The sequence below is a fragment of the Hippopotamus amphibius genome, chromosome 13 (assembly GCF_030028045.1).
Source record: "Hippopotamus amphibius kiboko isolate mHipAmp2 chromosome 13, mHipAmp2.hap2, whole genome shotgun sequence".
In the NCBI taxonomy this organism is placed as follows: Eukaryota; Metazoa; Chordata; class Mammalia; order Artiodactyla; family Hippopotamidae; genus Hippopotamus; species Hippopotamus amphibius.
Genome location: NC_080198.1, coordinates 93,986,079 through 94,002,241, shown reverse-complemented (window position 1 = coordinate 94,002,241; position 16,163 = coordinate 93,986,079). Strand labels below are relative to the sequence as shown.

General features: G+C 37.1%; 1 non-coding gene across 1 annotated transcript; it reads right to left on the bottom strand.

Annotated features, from left to right (window-relative positions):
• Window positions 1–14,280: 14,280 nt before the first annotated feature.
• LOC130835406 (small nucleolar RNA U83B) lies at window positions 14,281–14,339 on the bottom strand. Its single transcript, XR_009048895.1, has one exon. It is a non-coding gene; the product is annotated as a small nucleolar RNA U83B (small nucleolar RNA).
• Between the last annotated feature and the right edge of the window lie 1,824 nt (window positions 14,340–16,163).

Below are 16,163 nucleotides of genomic sequence, written 5' to 3'. Positions count from 1 at the left end.
CTGGCCACAAGGATATGATTTCTTCAAGATGGGTGTTCATCCCTAGTGTGAATCCTGTGGGCAAAGGCAAGTCCAAGACAGAAAATTGGCTTTTGAAGACCAGTCTCCCTTAGGTCTGACCTAGAGGTGGGGATCCCATGGAATCTTATGTGTGTTCCAGCTGGCAGTGTTAAAGGCATCCCTGCCACAAAAGAGGCCAGCAAGACAGTAGCCTAAGACCCCAGACAGAAGCAAAGCAGGTGTTTGTTATAAACTCAGTTTTCTGACTTAATGATGCTTTGTGCATTCCTCTTTGATGCTGTCATAATCAAGGTCCACCGGAGCCCTAGGAGCCTGCCAATCACAGCCCTTCTCTCCATCCTAAGTCTGGAAACAAGCATAAGAAAGACAGAAGAATCAGACAGATGAAAATCCACATAATCAGCTGTACTGTTCTGTTTAAAAAATTTTAATTTATATAGTAACTTTAAAAAGTTGAAGTATAGTTGACTTACAATGTTGTGTTAATTTCTGCTGTACAGCTTCTTAAGCCAGGGTTGGAAGACACAGACTCACTTGCAGGCAGGTGAGCTTGCTAATGTTTCTCCCTGAATTAGATAGATGTACACAGCCACCAGCACAGATGGTGCCAACATGGGCAGCTTGGTGGTGCCAAGGGATATGGCAAGGTCCTCAAGGAGAATGTGAGAATATTGAGAATTTAATTGTCAGTCTTGGAGATTCAGGATTTCCCATTGTGACATCACAGTGATTATTCTTCAAAGCAGAAAGATAGAAATCAACTCTCTATCCCACCACATCCCCAAGGAAGAAGCTTTTGGTCACTGGTGTTTTCATAAGCCCATTGGAGTGTAGGGCTCATGGCAGGACCCCAGGACCCTCATCCGATGCCTGCCACCAATGGGTTCTGCGTTTATAAGGATGGTGGTATCTTCCTTTGAGCAGTTCTGGGCAAACTCTTCCACTGAAACATAGATGGGAACCAGCTAGTGGGTGAGGAATGAAGGTGTCAGAGGCTGAGAATTTAGCCTTGACAAAGTCTGCAATGAGGATGGTACTCCTTTGAAGTCCCTAATCTGTTCTGTCTTAAAAATTCATGAGATTTTAACAGTCTCCCCAACAATACTTCCATTTTTACTTTGATATAAAAACGGGGTTTACCATTAAGTAAAATTTATGCTTTCTGGGAAGATGTGGTATGCTTTGCCCTTGAACCTGCATTTTCCAGGCAGGTTTCTGGATAACCCGCTATCCTGCCCCATCTCATTTCATTGTACACACTCCTAGGTTTGACAGGCACTGTTTATAGGCAATATTCTTTCATCTATCCATTCAGCAAATATTAACTAACACTATAATTATTTGCAAGACCTTCTATGTCATAAAACATAGTCCAAGTCTCAATGAATTATGACTTTTAATAGTGTTTACAATTTTCATTATAATAAGACATTGAATGGCAAGTGCCTTTACCAGTGATGAGTACTTAGTAGGCATTTAAAAAAAGTATTTTATATCATTACAATTGTTTTTATTATTATCCTAAGAGTATATTGGAAAGAAAAGCAAATAATATTGGCTTTCTGCTTGGAAAGGAAGAGGAAACTTGAAAGCTGGCCAAAAAACCAAACCCAACAAAAACAGAGCACATCCCTTAGTGCTCCGTTTTCCTGACCTTCATTAGAGGAAAGATGTCCTTTGGTTAAAAACAAAAGACATTGAAAGCATTGTCCTGTCTCAAAAAACACTACATGTAGCTTGGTGTATGGCAATACATGGCCGTACACACTAACTTTTTCATGTATTCAATATCTTTACCCCAGCAAGACTGTAAGCCCCTTAAAGCAGCAATTGGTCTAACACCATCCAATAGAATTATAATGGAAACCACACATGCGATTTTAAATTTACCAGTAGACACGTTTCTTAAAAATGAAGAGACAGGTGAATTTTTAATATCTAATAGACTCAAGATATCATTTCAACATGTAATCAATACAAAAATTAGAAATCAGATATTTTATATTATTTGCCCTAAGTTTTCGAAATCCAGTGTGTTTTTTATGCTTTCAGCCCATCTCAGTCTGAACTAGCTACATTTCAAGTGCTCAATAGCCACTGTGGCTAGTGGCTACCATCTTGGACTGTGCAAGTATAGACTCTAGAGCGTTAATTGAAAGTCCAGGAGTACCTCCCATGAGGAACTCATCAACATACAAGTGTGAGAGAGTTTATTTTCATCGTGGGCATTGATAATAGCAGATATACTCAATGGAATTCTTTCTACATTTATTGATCACTTCTTAAACAGCATAAATTAAGCATAACGTAAATCTTGGAGGAAAGCAGTGGTTATGAACATTCAAAAGGATAGGTCTCTTCAGATCCACCTAAGTAGGTCTAAAGACCTAAATTGGTCTATTTAGACCTAAATATAGATTATTTGTATTTGCCCTGAAATGCTCTGTATTGCTAGGATTTTTGCTTCATATCTCTGGGACTTAGAATTTTTATTTTCTATTTTCTCAGTCAATATCAGGCTCTTGCATATCTTTAACCTACTGTCATAATGCCAACTCCTTACTTTAACACAGAAACCCCACCACCCCCCCACAAACGTACATCTCTAGAGGAAACATCACTATATGTGTTAAATATGCACATCAAAGTAATAATTCTTAAAGTGAGGGACTGGAATATTCTCCCATGAACAAAAATGCTTTTATTAAACTCTTGCCCTCTCAGCTAACCTCAAAATACTGGCAGCTAGAAGGCACATATGGTTTTCTCAACTGAAAAATTATTGTATTGATGTATTCTATTGTTTGCTTATTTTGGTGCATCATATTTAAAAAATACTAAGGCTGTGGTCTGAAAATCCATGCAAAGCACCTATGCTACAAAAAAGTCACTTGACTGATAGTGATTTAATTATTTCTCAAAGTATTAGTATTTTGGATGCAAGGAAGACCTGGGGATATTTAGAAAGTGCGTTTTAGAAATAAAATACCACGGAGGTATTCAGTCCTCCTCTGAGAGTTTCAGCGGATCATTTGTGCAATCACGTTACTAACACCGTCACAGCCAGGACAATTCCAAGGAATGTTGTAGTTATGAATTGCACATCACTCTTGTGCCTTAACCTTGAGTCACTTTCTTTATTCTCATTTACCAATTAAAGTTCCATTTATGAGACTGAGATGCTGTGGCCTGGGTGTGTGTTTGTGTCCCCTTGGTCACTTGATCTGTAAAATGGAATAACAATGCCATCTTTACACAGTGGCTGGGAAGCCTACATAACCAAATGGCCTGAGAGCATTAGAAACTGCAAACATTGTACACAGGTCAGCAAACTCCAACCCACAGGGCAAATCTGAGCAGCCACCTGTTTTCCTAAAGAAAAGGTATTGGAACACAGCCAAACCCATTCATTAAAATTTTACCTATGGCTGCTTTAGGACCACCAGGGCAGAATTAAGTAGCTGTAACAGAGACCTGGTGTCTGAAATATTTGCCATCTGGCCCTTTGTGGGAAAAGATTGCTAACCCCTGCTTTATATAAAGGTGAGGTATTATTGTAATTATGAATATTGTTTTCATGACCACTTGAGAACAATGGAGAGACACCATGATGTAGTGGCCCAAGCATGAGTTTTATTGCCAATAGTCTTAGGTCACATTGCCCTCTCTACCACTTTGGGAGATAGATGACTTCAGATATGCCCTTTAACCTCTCTGAACCTGTTTCTAAATGAGGATAAGCACACTCATCAACTGGTTTGACATGCGGATGAAGTAAGGCTACATTTTTAAGGCAGCTGGTACATAATAGCAGCTTCTGCCATTGTTAATATCTCTCGGGCTTTGAATTCAAGGGCCACTGTTAGCATTTCTTTTTTATTTCTCCTCTTGCTTCGCCTGCAAGTGCCTCACTCTGATCGCAATATAGATCATTACTTTGTGTCTGTTGATTTGGCAATTGATTCTCCTAATAGTAATTGACCAAGCCACATATGTTTGGCTAGCAGTGGATTAAAAGCACTGGCTTCTTTGTAGAACTTGTCTGAACCTTTAGCAGCCTGAGGCACACTGTGAATATCTAATAATGGCACAGAAAATACTCTGTCTCTAACCTATTTGACTTTGGAATAGTTTTCATTGAAAACCTGGTAGCATCTCAAGGATCTAGTAGTATTCCTGTGCCACAGAACTAGTGCTGGAAATGCAAGTCTAGTGCAAATGTTTTAATTGAGTGAATTCTTGAGAATTCTATCCTCACGCTCATGAGTAGAAGACCTAAAACTAGAACACAGATCTCTCCATTTCTAGTTTGATTTTATAATTGATCTACTGTTGATCCACTCAGGCAGTAATGTGGTTAAAACCCAGCTCTAGAATTGGAATTACTGAGTTTAAAGCCCAGGTGCACAATTTACTACCTGCAAAACTTTGAGCAAGACAAGTGCTGTCTCTGTGTCTGTTTCTTCAGCTGTAAAGTCAGAATGCTGGCGCCGCCGACCCTGGGCTTGATGTTAGAAGCAAGTGCTTCAGTGTGTGCACGTAACCCAAGGCTTAGCATACAGTATATGCTTAATTGATATCACCTGGATTTATCTCTGATTTATGAAAAACCATTGATTTAGTATCTAGTATTTATGAGTCATACAAAAACAATACTTTATACTTTTAACATTCCTCAAAGTGTGTTTAAAGGCCCCTTGTCTACCTGAGTGGCTGTATATCCTCTATTCCATTCCTTATTTACGTTTTTGTCTTAGTTAACTCTTTACATAGATTCAACTGCTGATGGTCTGAAACACTGACTGCTGTCCCTCAGCCCTAAGGTTTTTCATATGCTTTTCTTTGCTTGACGTGTGCTTCATCTGTCACCTGCCTGAGAAGCCCCTATTCACCCTTCAACACCTCCTCCATGAAGCCCTCCCTGGCTGCCCCGATTCATGGGCTCTTTTACCCGTTGTCCTGAGCTTCTCTTGCAGCTCACAAAAGTGATAGCTTTTTTGTTTTCTCCCACAGCCTGCGTACTGCAGGGCACAAATGCAGAGCAAATATTCTCTTTGCTTCTCATGATGCTTTGAGATTCCATTCCTCCTCTCTGTCAAAAAACCCATCAGAGCACCACCAAAATACACGTCATCAGATTATATCATCCCCACCTCTCTTTGTAGAAATTGTCAATAACAATCCAGTCATTCTTTTTCATTCATTAAATAATTTGGCACTTGGTCACTATCTTTCTCTCCATCACTCCTCCTGATCATTATTTTTGTTGATTTCAGTACAGCTGAAGATGTTCAACCACCTGAGCCTTGGAATTACATGTCAAGCCTCACTTTTACCTCTTTCTCACTTTCTTCTCCCTTTTGAATCTGCTTCAGTGACGATTTTGTCCCCACGACTACAATGGCACAGCAGTCGTCAGTGACCAGCAGCCCCCAAGCTAGTAAAGCCAATAGTTCAAACTCAGTCCTCATTTTACAATCTCAGGACACAATTGACCACTCATCTTTCAAAGTGACACAACTGACCACTCATTCTTCTTGAAACATGTTCTTACTTGGTGCTTGGTGAACCACAGTCTCTTGATTTTCTCCCATTATCTAAGAAGGCAGTCTGCTCTCTTCAGACTCCCTTGCTGTCTGCTCCTCTTCCACCACCTGTAAATATTGTTATATTCTAGAATTGGCCCTTGGGCCTTGGCCCTTTTCTAACCACACACTCTTCTTAAGTAAGCAGTCCCGTAATTTTAAATAGCATATATATGCCCATACTCCCATATTTATACCTTCAGTCTTGACTGCTCCCCAAGTTCCAGACTGGTATACCCAACTACCTACCTAACAGCCCATTGATCAGATCAACAACCCTGAGTACTTTTTCTTAACTCCCTTTTTCAATCAATTAGCAAATCTCTCCAGTTACTTCCAACCTACATTGTGAACTTGACCACTTCTCAACATGCCACCACTTTACCCCATCAGCTAAAGCTCTCGTTGAACACTGCAACGTCCTCCGTCCCTGCTCCCCTCCTGTTTATATTTTCTTTTTTTATTAATTTTAATCGCTTTTTACTTTTTAAAATTGAAGTAGAGTTGACTTACAATGTTGTGTAAAAGCAACTAAATGTCCATCGACAGATGAATGGATAAAGAAGATGTGGTGCATATACAAATGGGATGTTATTCAGCCACAAAAAAATGGAATAATGCCATTTGCAGCAGCATGGATGGACCTAGAGGTTATCATACTTAGGCAAGTAAGTCAGACAGAGAAAGACAAATATCATATGATATCACCTACATGTGGAATCTAAAGTATGATATAAATGAATTTATCTATAAAACAGAAACACACTCACAGACATAGAAAACAATCTTATGGTTACCAAAGGGGAAAGGGGCAGGGAGGATAAATTAGAAGTTTGAGATCAACCAATATACACTACCATATATAAAATAGATAAACAACAAGGACCTACTGTATAGCACAGGGAACTCTATTCAATATCTTGGAATAACATATAATGGAAAAGAATCTGAAAAAGAATATATATCTGAATCACTTTGCTGTACACCAGAAATTGACACAACATTGCAAATCAACTATACTCTTTATTTTCATTTTGATGCATAAATTGGATCATGTCACTCCCCCACTCAAAACCCTAATAAACAACACTCAATCACACTCTAAACAAAATTTAAGCTATGTTAATATGCACAAGGTCCTATATGGACAGGACCCTGCCAGTATCTCCAACTTCATTTTACACCACATAACGCACTCAATCTGTTATGATTACTGGATTTACTGCTGTTCCCATAATTCACAAATACATTCCTGCCTCAGGACCTTATCACTCCCTGTTCTCTCTGTCTGCCTTTATTATTTACAAGTCCCTGATTCTCAAAAATTTCTTCCTCGAAGGAGACATCCTTCCATAAGACAAGCAAACTGGTCCCCACCTCCCATTAGTCTCTATCCCTCTTCTCTCCTTTATTTTTCTTCATAGCATTTATCTCCAAGTACAATTACATTATTTATCCACTTGATTATTTATTGCCTATTCACTGTCCTAACATAAATAAGTCCTATGAAACACAGAGACTGTATCATTTGAACTATGTTAACATTAACAACTAGATTAGCTCATAGCGGGTGCTCAATAAATATTTGTTAAGAAAATAATAAGAACCAACTGTGTGCCAGCGGATTGATAGCACTTAGAGCATCTTATTGGGTGTGATCATTCTAATGATTGGTTCCTCATTTTACTGAGAGCATGGGGGTTAGGAGTTATTTATCTCCAGTGCCTTCAGCAGTTTATGGTGTGAATTGGATAATCAGTAAATATTTAATAGATGAAATTACATTTACTGATCATTATGTTTTATATCATTTGAGTCTTAGTAATGAGAGGTTCAGGGAATTTATTATTTCCACTTTGCAACAGAAGACAAATACCAAGAAAAGAGACGTAAAACATGTAACCGTATATAGAAGAGAGGGAAAGGGAGAGAATAGGAAATGCCAGATGATGCTGGAGATATAGGTTGCAGCCAGATGGGAAAGCACTTGGAATAACATGCTTGAAAATTTGGACTTTATCCTGTAATATATTGCAAAACAGTTGCACAAGTCAGCAGTATAACAATCACATTCGGTTTCTTATACTATGTAACAGTTCTGAGCCTGAACCCTCCATTTATAACATCTAAACAATCCATTCAACTGAACAATTGGCAAATTTCTCATCATTTCTATGCTGTGTGGCTGGCCAAGTATTTCCCTCATTTAATTAACATGAAACTCTTAGGAGTTTCCATCTGTACAAGGTCTAAAAAATTAAATCATCCCAGAATATCCTCTTTTATAAACATCTAACTTATCATTTACTTATTTATCCATTTATCCATCCCAACATCCATTTATCCGATTATTCATATTTACTGAGCACCTATCATATACCAGGAATTGTGCTAGAAGTTGTGTGAAGTTTCAAAAATAACTTTATACCTAATAATGTATGTTAATAAATAGGTGAATATTTCAGAGAGTTAGATATCTTTATTCAATAATCATAGCCGTCGCTCATATGGCATTTTACAATTTATAAAGATTTTTAAATACAATTGACTCATTCATTATATGAAATTTATGGAATGCTTACTATGAGTTAAGCACTAGGTGTATAAAGATACGTAAAACCCTCCTGCCTTCTAGGAGCAAGCTGATCTGTGTCAGCGTGGTGGGGAGAATAGGACCAGGAAAGGACAGATAATAGGATTCAACATTCATAACAGCCTTAGGTGGGAGTAACCTTCACCATCACCCACACCTTACAAGAGGAGGAAACTGTGAGTCTGGTTTAGCAGGAAGCCAAAGATGACTCTTTATAGATGGTATCGCCAGTTGAATACGATTTATCAGCTTCCAAATCTTAGTCCTTTTCTCCTTCCTTTCCCTTTCCTTTCCAAATAATTCAATCCTAAAGCCATGAGGAGGAGCAGATGAGCAGTGACATCTAGACCCAGTTGGGGAGAGCCACGATGGCCCAGAATAGACCTTTGGAGCCATGACTTGTCTCTGCCGAGGCTTCATGGAACAAAGAACAAATGAAGGCTGGAGGTGATCCAATAGCTGAAGGCTGGAATCAGCTGAAGAGTTACTCACCTCTAAAGGACATTATTGAGACATTGGAAGTGAATGCTTGCTGTCAACTGGTGTCTCACCTGTGGCTTTCGGACAGAACACCTATGCATGGCCACTTGGTGTGGTCTCTCTGCTTCTCCAGGAAGTTCCAAGAGTGAGGATCCCAAGAGTGAGGATCCCAAGAGTGAGGATCCAAAGCAGGCCAGCAGGAAACTACATTGCTTTTTGTAACCTGACTTTGGAAGACACATTGTATCAGTCCCTTCATAGTCACAGGCCCACTCATATCAAGGAAAGAGAACACAGATCCTGCCCCTCAGGAGGACTAGAGTTAACAGCACATTGTAAGAACAGCCAGGCAGAGAAAGACAAATATCACATGATACCACTTAAATCTAGAATCTGAAAAAAAAAATGATACAAGTGAATTTATTTACAAAAAAATAGACCCACAGACATAGTAAACAAACTTATAGGTACCAAAAGGGAAAGGTGCAGGGGGGCGGAGGTATAAATTAGGAGTTTGGGATTAGCAGATACAAACTACGATACAGAAAATAGATAAACAACGAGGACCTACCATATAGCACAGGGAATTATATTTCATATTTTGTAATAACCTATAAAAGGAAAGAAACTGAAAAAGAATATATATCTGAATCACTTTCTGTACACCTGAAACAAACACAACATTATAAATCAACTATACTTCAATTAAAAACAAACAAACAAAACACATGGTGTTGGAAGTTAAAAAAAAAAAAAACAAAAAGGACAGCATGTAAGGTGGAAGATCTCTGTGGAACTAGCTTGTAGAACTCAAGCTGTCACAGATGCAGTGAGAAGAAAACATCAGCTCTGAGATACTCCTGCTAAAGATGGGCTATGTGAAACAAACATGAGGTAAAATTAGGCAAAGCCAAATTGAGGCAGATTGTAAAAATAACTGGCCTGCAGTCTTCAAAAGTGTCAAGAGCACGAACTTTCAGGAAAAAATGAATTATTCCATGGGTAACATATGATTCTGAAATATATTTTTTCACCATAAAGGACATTATTGGGACATTTGGAAAATTGTAATGGAATTTGAAGATTAGATGGTAATTTTGTGTCAAGTTTACTTTCCTGAATTTGATGACATTATGGTTATGTAGAAGAATATTCTTATCGAGGGGAAATAAATACTACAGTATTAAAAGGGAATAGTTCCTCGGGTCAATAGTATTTCCTCAAAGGTCTTTGTTCCACATTTATAATTCTTCTGCAAGTTCAAGATTCTTTTTACTAAAAAGTTCATTCTCCTTTTTTTGATTAACCAAAACAACAGCTGGATGCTCAAGGCCATTTCCACCAAAGCCATCAAGGAATTGATTCCATTGTTCCTCAAACTAGGTGGAAATATACACCAAACCTCCACTTCCCTTTGAATATACAAAGATGAAGGAGAAGGGAAAAATTAAAGTCTTAATGTGCATGTTTTCTATCATATTTCTTGTTTTGTTTTTTAGGAGGTTTTTGTGTGTCTTTTGACTTAGACAACAACTAGTGACTGTCTCGTGCTCCTATAAGAAAGAACAAAACCTGATTCCTAAATAATTCACTCTTTGTATTGACTAAGATCACAGCAGGTAGTTTAGAAGAATCGATCCATAATGTGTGATAATAAGGTTTTGCTGAAGGATACATGTCGAGTCAGGAAATTTCAGCAACCTCTCTATCTGTGTGATTCTCTATTTAGAAGTTCTGCTATTCAAGTCAAGATTATGTTTAGATTTTTCCAGCTCAAGAAAATTATTACTATGGATAAATCTGGTTCTTAATTATTCATTAAATTATTCTTATAATGCCACAAAATCTACTAATCTTTAAAAAAGAAAAATACCATAAAGAATCAAAAACAGTTTAAAAAATAAACTGATTTTTTTTCTATGCTACAAAAAAGAGGACTTTATTTCTCCAATAGCCGAATAATTCTGCATTTAATGTTCTTTTTTTTAAGAACTTTTATTGAGATACAGTTAACAGACAATAAACAGCATATATTTAGAGTGTACAATTTGGTATCCCAATCTCCTAATTCATTCTCCCCCAACCCTCCCCACTTTCCCCACTTGGTGTCCACGTTTGTTCTCCACATCTGTGTCTCTATTTCTGCCTTGTAAACCGGTTGATTGGTACCATTTTTCTATAGTCCACATATATGTGTTAATATACAATATCTGTTTTTCTCTTTCTGACTCATTTCACTCTGTATGACAGTCTCTAGGTCCATCCATGTCTCTACAAATGTCCCAGTTTATCTACTAACTTTGGGTTTTGTTTGCTCTTCTTTCTCTAGTTTCTTTAGGTGTAAGGTTAGATTGTTTATTTGGGATTTTCCTTGTTTCTTGAGGTAGGATTGTATTGCTGTAAACTTCCCTCTTAGAACTGCCCTTGCTAACAGTGATTTTTTTAACATTTCTATTGTAACACAGTAAGTTTTCAATTCCTGTCTGCATTAAACATTTTAGAATATCACAGCACTTCTTACTTTTAGTTTTTCAGCTTAATGTTGTATCACAAACTATTATCCATATTGTATACAGTTGCCATAATTGTCATTTTTAGTAATAACTCATCTCTCCTCTGCAGACTGGTTTGCCCAGACTTCTCTCCCAACACAAATCTTACTCCTAATTCAAACCTTTCCTTCCCAAATTACCTCCAACTTCCCTAAAGCTCTCTCTCCTTCCTCTAAATATCTCTCCCAGTCGACACTTGTCAGATATTACTAATGCTGGGAGATCTTTTCTCTCCATCTAGAGCTCTGCTGTCTAATCAGTTTCCCCAGACTGGAGAAACTGGAGGAGCCAGTTAGTTCCTCCTCACTTCATGTGGCTGTATACATTTAAAATTAAATTTAAATTAAAGTAAAAAGATTATTCCTCATTTATAGTCACCAGATTTCCACTGCTTAATAGAATGTGTGACTAGTGCCTATCATCTTAGACAGTGTAGGTTAAGAATAGCTCCATCATCACAGCAGTTTCTAACAGACAGAGCGGCTCTAGACTGTGAGCACCTCAAAGACACATCTTATAAGATGTCAGTCCTGCAAGTCCAGGTGCAGGCAAAGGTATATGGAAAGGACATTCTCATTCAAAGGGTAAATGGGTAAAAAAACTTTTGAGAATCATCTGGTAATATATAGTAAATTTGAAAATATATGAACTTCACAAATCCCATTTTTCCACTTCTATGTATATACTCTAGGAAGAAACTCATGCTCATATGTGTAAAATGACATGTGCCAAAACTTTGCTGCTGCTTTGCTTATAAAAGCAATAAGAATAAAATCTGAATGCCCATCAGTGGAGATAAGGGAATAAAATAAAGACTATTCATGGGAGAGAAAATGATACAAAACTTAAAATATATAAAAGAATCATTCTTTGTATCAGCCTAGAAGATAAAAAAATAGTATATATAATAATGGGTAAAAAAATAAAATTCATGCAATGATATGCCACATTATAAACATTAAAACATAGGCAAACAATACTATATATTAGGTACATGTACATACAATGTTGTGACAATATAAAGACATGCATGGGGAGAACATGCAGTAAACTCATAACCTGCTGCTCCTGGTCAAGGTGATGGTGAGAGGAATGAAACCGGGAAAAAGAACTAAGGGATGTAAATGGTATTTGTTAATTATCAGCATTATTTATACTAAACATTATTAAATATAAAGTGACTACTGAGTCATGGGTATGAGATGTACAATGTGGCGAATATAATCAACCATTATGTAATATTTTCTGTATGGTGACAGATGGTAACTGGATTTATGGTGATTATTTTGAAATGCGGAGAAATATTGAATCACTATGTCATAGAACAGGAGCTAACATAGTATTGTAGGTCAATTATACTTCAAAAAAAAACAAAACCTCATAGGAAAGGAGAGCAGATTTGTGATGATCAGAGGCAGGGGTAGGGGGAGGTGGATTTGGATGAAGGCAGTCAAAATTCCAGTCATAAGGTAAATCAGTACTAGGTATTTATGTATGTAATGTATGACATGATAAATACAATTAACACTGATGTATGTTATATATGAAAGAGACTAAATCCTGAGTACTCATTACAAGGAAAAAATATCTATCTTTTTTCTGCTTCTTTAATTCTGTATCTATATGAGATAATGGATGTTCACTAAACTTATTTTGGTCATCATTTCGTGATGAATATAAGTCAAATCATTATGCAGTACACCTTAAATGTATACATGTGTTGTATATCAGTTATAACTCTATAAAACTCAAAGAGAAAAATAATGTGACATAAAATAAAATAAATGAAAAATGCTATTATTTGTTAATTATGGATGGTGAGCAGTTAGATATCCTTTCATGATAAAAATATTCAACAAATTAGAAATACAAGGGAATTTACTCAACTTGCTAAATGCTGTCTAAGGAAAACCCACAGCTAACATTATATTTAATGATGAGAGACTGCATGTTTTTCCCTTAAGATCAGACACAAGAGAAAAATAAATATGTCTGCTTTCATCAACTCTGTCCAACATCATAGTAGAGGTTATAACCAGGGTAATTAGTCAAAAATATGAAAAGTATGACACCCAAACTGAAAACCTAAAACTATCTTGGTTTACAGATGACATAATCTTGCCTATGGGAAATCCTACAAAATTTCTAAAAACACAATTAGAACTAGTAAATGAGATCAGAAAAGCTGCAGGATACAAGAACAGTATACATAAGTTAATTATATTTCTACACATTAACAACAATTATTCCAAAAATAAAATTAAGAAAACTACTCAATTCACAATAGCATCAAAATGAATAAAACCCTTAGGTACCAGATTTAACATTAGCTGCAAGACTTAGGTACTGACAACTACAAAAAATCATTGAAAGAAATTGAAGAATATTTAAATCAATGGAAGAACATCCATTGTCATGGAATGGAAGACTTAATATTGTTAATAAGGTAACACTCCCAAATTGGTCTACATATTCAATACAATTCCTATCAAAATCCCAGCTGCCTTTTTTTTTTCCTGCCAGAAATTGACATGTCCATCATGAAATTCATATGAAATTGCAAGATGATAAGAATAGGGAAAGCAAACTTCCCCACTCACTCCTTAGTGGAAAATAACTTATTGAGGTTCTACTACTTGTACCATCTGTTCTGACACTAGGACACTTCTACCTTTGCCATTTGGTCCTTCTTAAGTGATCCCATGAATGCTTTCTTCTCCTTCAGAGTTTGGAATTGGCCATGGCCAAATTTGGAAGTGGTATCTATAAACTTGAGGTGAGTCTTCTCCAGGGCCCACTGTTTGGTCCTCACCAGCAAGGACTAGCGCAGGGTGACCACTTGCTTCTAGGCTCCCATCACGCAGCCTTTGAGCAAGACGAAGCCATTGGTCACTTCATTGTAGTGGACAAAAGCCACCCTGGGAAGGAGCAAAGCCATTGGGTCAGCACAGATCAAGCACCAGGCTGAAGACAGGTCTGATAACACACAAGCCACCCCTACCCCGCCCCACCCAGCTTCTGGTGGTCCCAGCCACCTGACCAGAGCTGTTCTCAGAAGGAAGACAGCAAGGAATACTTCTGTAGTCTGACTCTGGCACTATGCCCTACATAGGGCATATGCTCTACGTGTAAGTTTAGGGTGTAGGCTCATTCCAGAGCCTCATCACAGAAAGGGAAAGCAAACTTAAAAATAAAGTTGGAGAATTAACAATTTCTGATTTAAACACTTAATGCAAAGCTAAAGTAATCTAGACAGTGAAGTATAGGCTTAAGATAAACACATAGGTTAATGGAATGAAATTGAGAATCCAGAAATAAATCTTTACCTTTATACTCAATTGATTTTCAACAAAAGCACAGAAAAATTTAATAGAGAAAGAACAGTCTTTTCCACAGATGGTTCTAGGACACATACAAAAGTATAAAGTTAGACTCCTACCTCACAACATACACAAAAATTAATGCAAAATTTAGTATAACCCTAAACGAAAGAGCAACAACCATAAAATTATTAAAATAAAAGTGTGACTCCTCATGACTTTGCTCAGCTATTTTTTTAGATACTATACCAAAAGCAAGAGCAGTAAATGAAAAAAAATAAATTGTGTATCATCAAAATTAAAAACTCTTGTGATGCAAACAATACCATCAAGAAGTGAAAAAACACCCCACAGAATGGGAGAAAATATTTACAAACCGTGTCTGATAAGGAACTTTTAAGTAGAATATATAAATAAAATTCCTACAGCTTAATAACAAAAAGATGAGGAAAGAATTTAGAAAGGAGAATGAATGTGAATAGTTATTTTTCCAAAGAACATATCAGATATCCAATAACTACATGAAAATATTATGTAAATTATGTTATATAAAAATGAATAAATAGAAACCTCAGTTAAAATAGAGTCAAGAGGCCAGAAAGGGGAGCTTTCATGTACTGTTTACAGTGACAGCACAGCCTGACAGGAATAAGAAAGATTTCCTTCTCTTGCCTGTCAAGAGCTCAGACAATGAGAGACTGTCACAACTCAGCGAATGAAAAGCCACTACACTTCAAATTTTCAGTTCCTCCAATGGATTGGAGGACTATAGCCCTCCCAACTTCCCTTTTTCCTCTTTTTTTTTTTTTAAGTTTTTAATTTTTTAGCCATGCCATGAGGCATGAGAGATCTTAGTTCCCTGACCAGGGATCAAACCCATGCCCCCTGCAGTGGAATCACAGAGTGATTAACCACTGGACCACCAGGCAAGTCTCCCTTCTTCTCTCTTTTAATGAGTTTTCCTCTTCTTGTTGCAGAGGACTTGCAAGTGGCTCACCATTGTTATAAGTCCTACATGGCAATTCTTTGCTGATCCTGAATAAGCCCATTTTTGCTTGAGAATTAATTGGCAATCTTTTTGTTCTAGCTCAACAGTTACTGAAGATGCAAATCAAAACAGTAGATACCACTTCACACCGACTGGCTAACTATAGTCAAAAAGACGTGTTAACAAGCATTGGTGAGGATGTGGAGGGACTGGAACCCTCATGCATTGTTGCAGGGGATGTAAAATGGTGCAGCCACTTTGAAAAACATTTGGCAGTTCCTCAAAATATTAAACATAGTTACCATATGACCCAGGAATTCCCTCCTGGGTATAGACCCAAGAGAAGAAAACAATGTCTACATAAAAGCTTGCACACAACTGTTCATAGTAACATTACTCATAATAGTCAAAAAGTAGAAACAACCCAAATGTCCATCAACTGATGAATGGGTAAATAAAATGTGGTCTATTCTTTTAGTGAAATATAGGCAATACCAGGAAATAAGGCACTAGTTCATGCTATAACACAGATGAACCTTGAAAAAAAAGTATGCTAAGTGAAAGCAGTCACAAAATACCACATATTGGAATATTCCATTTTTACAAAATGCCCAAATCTATAAA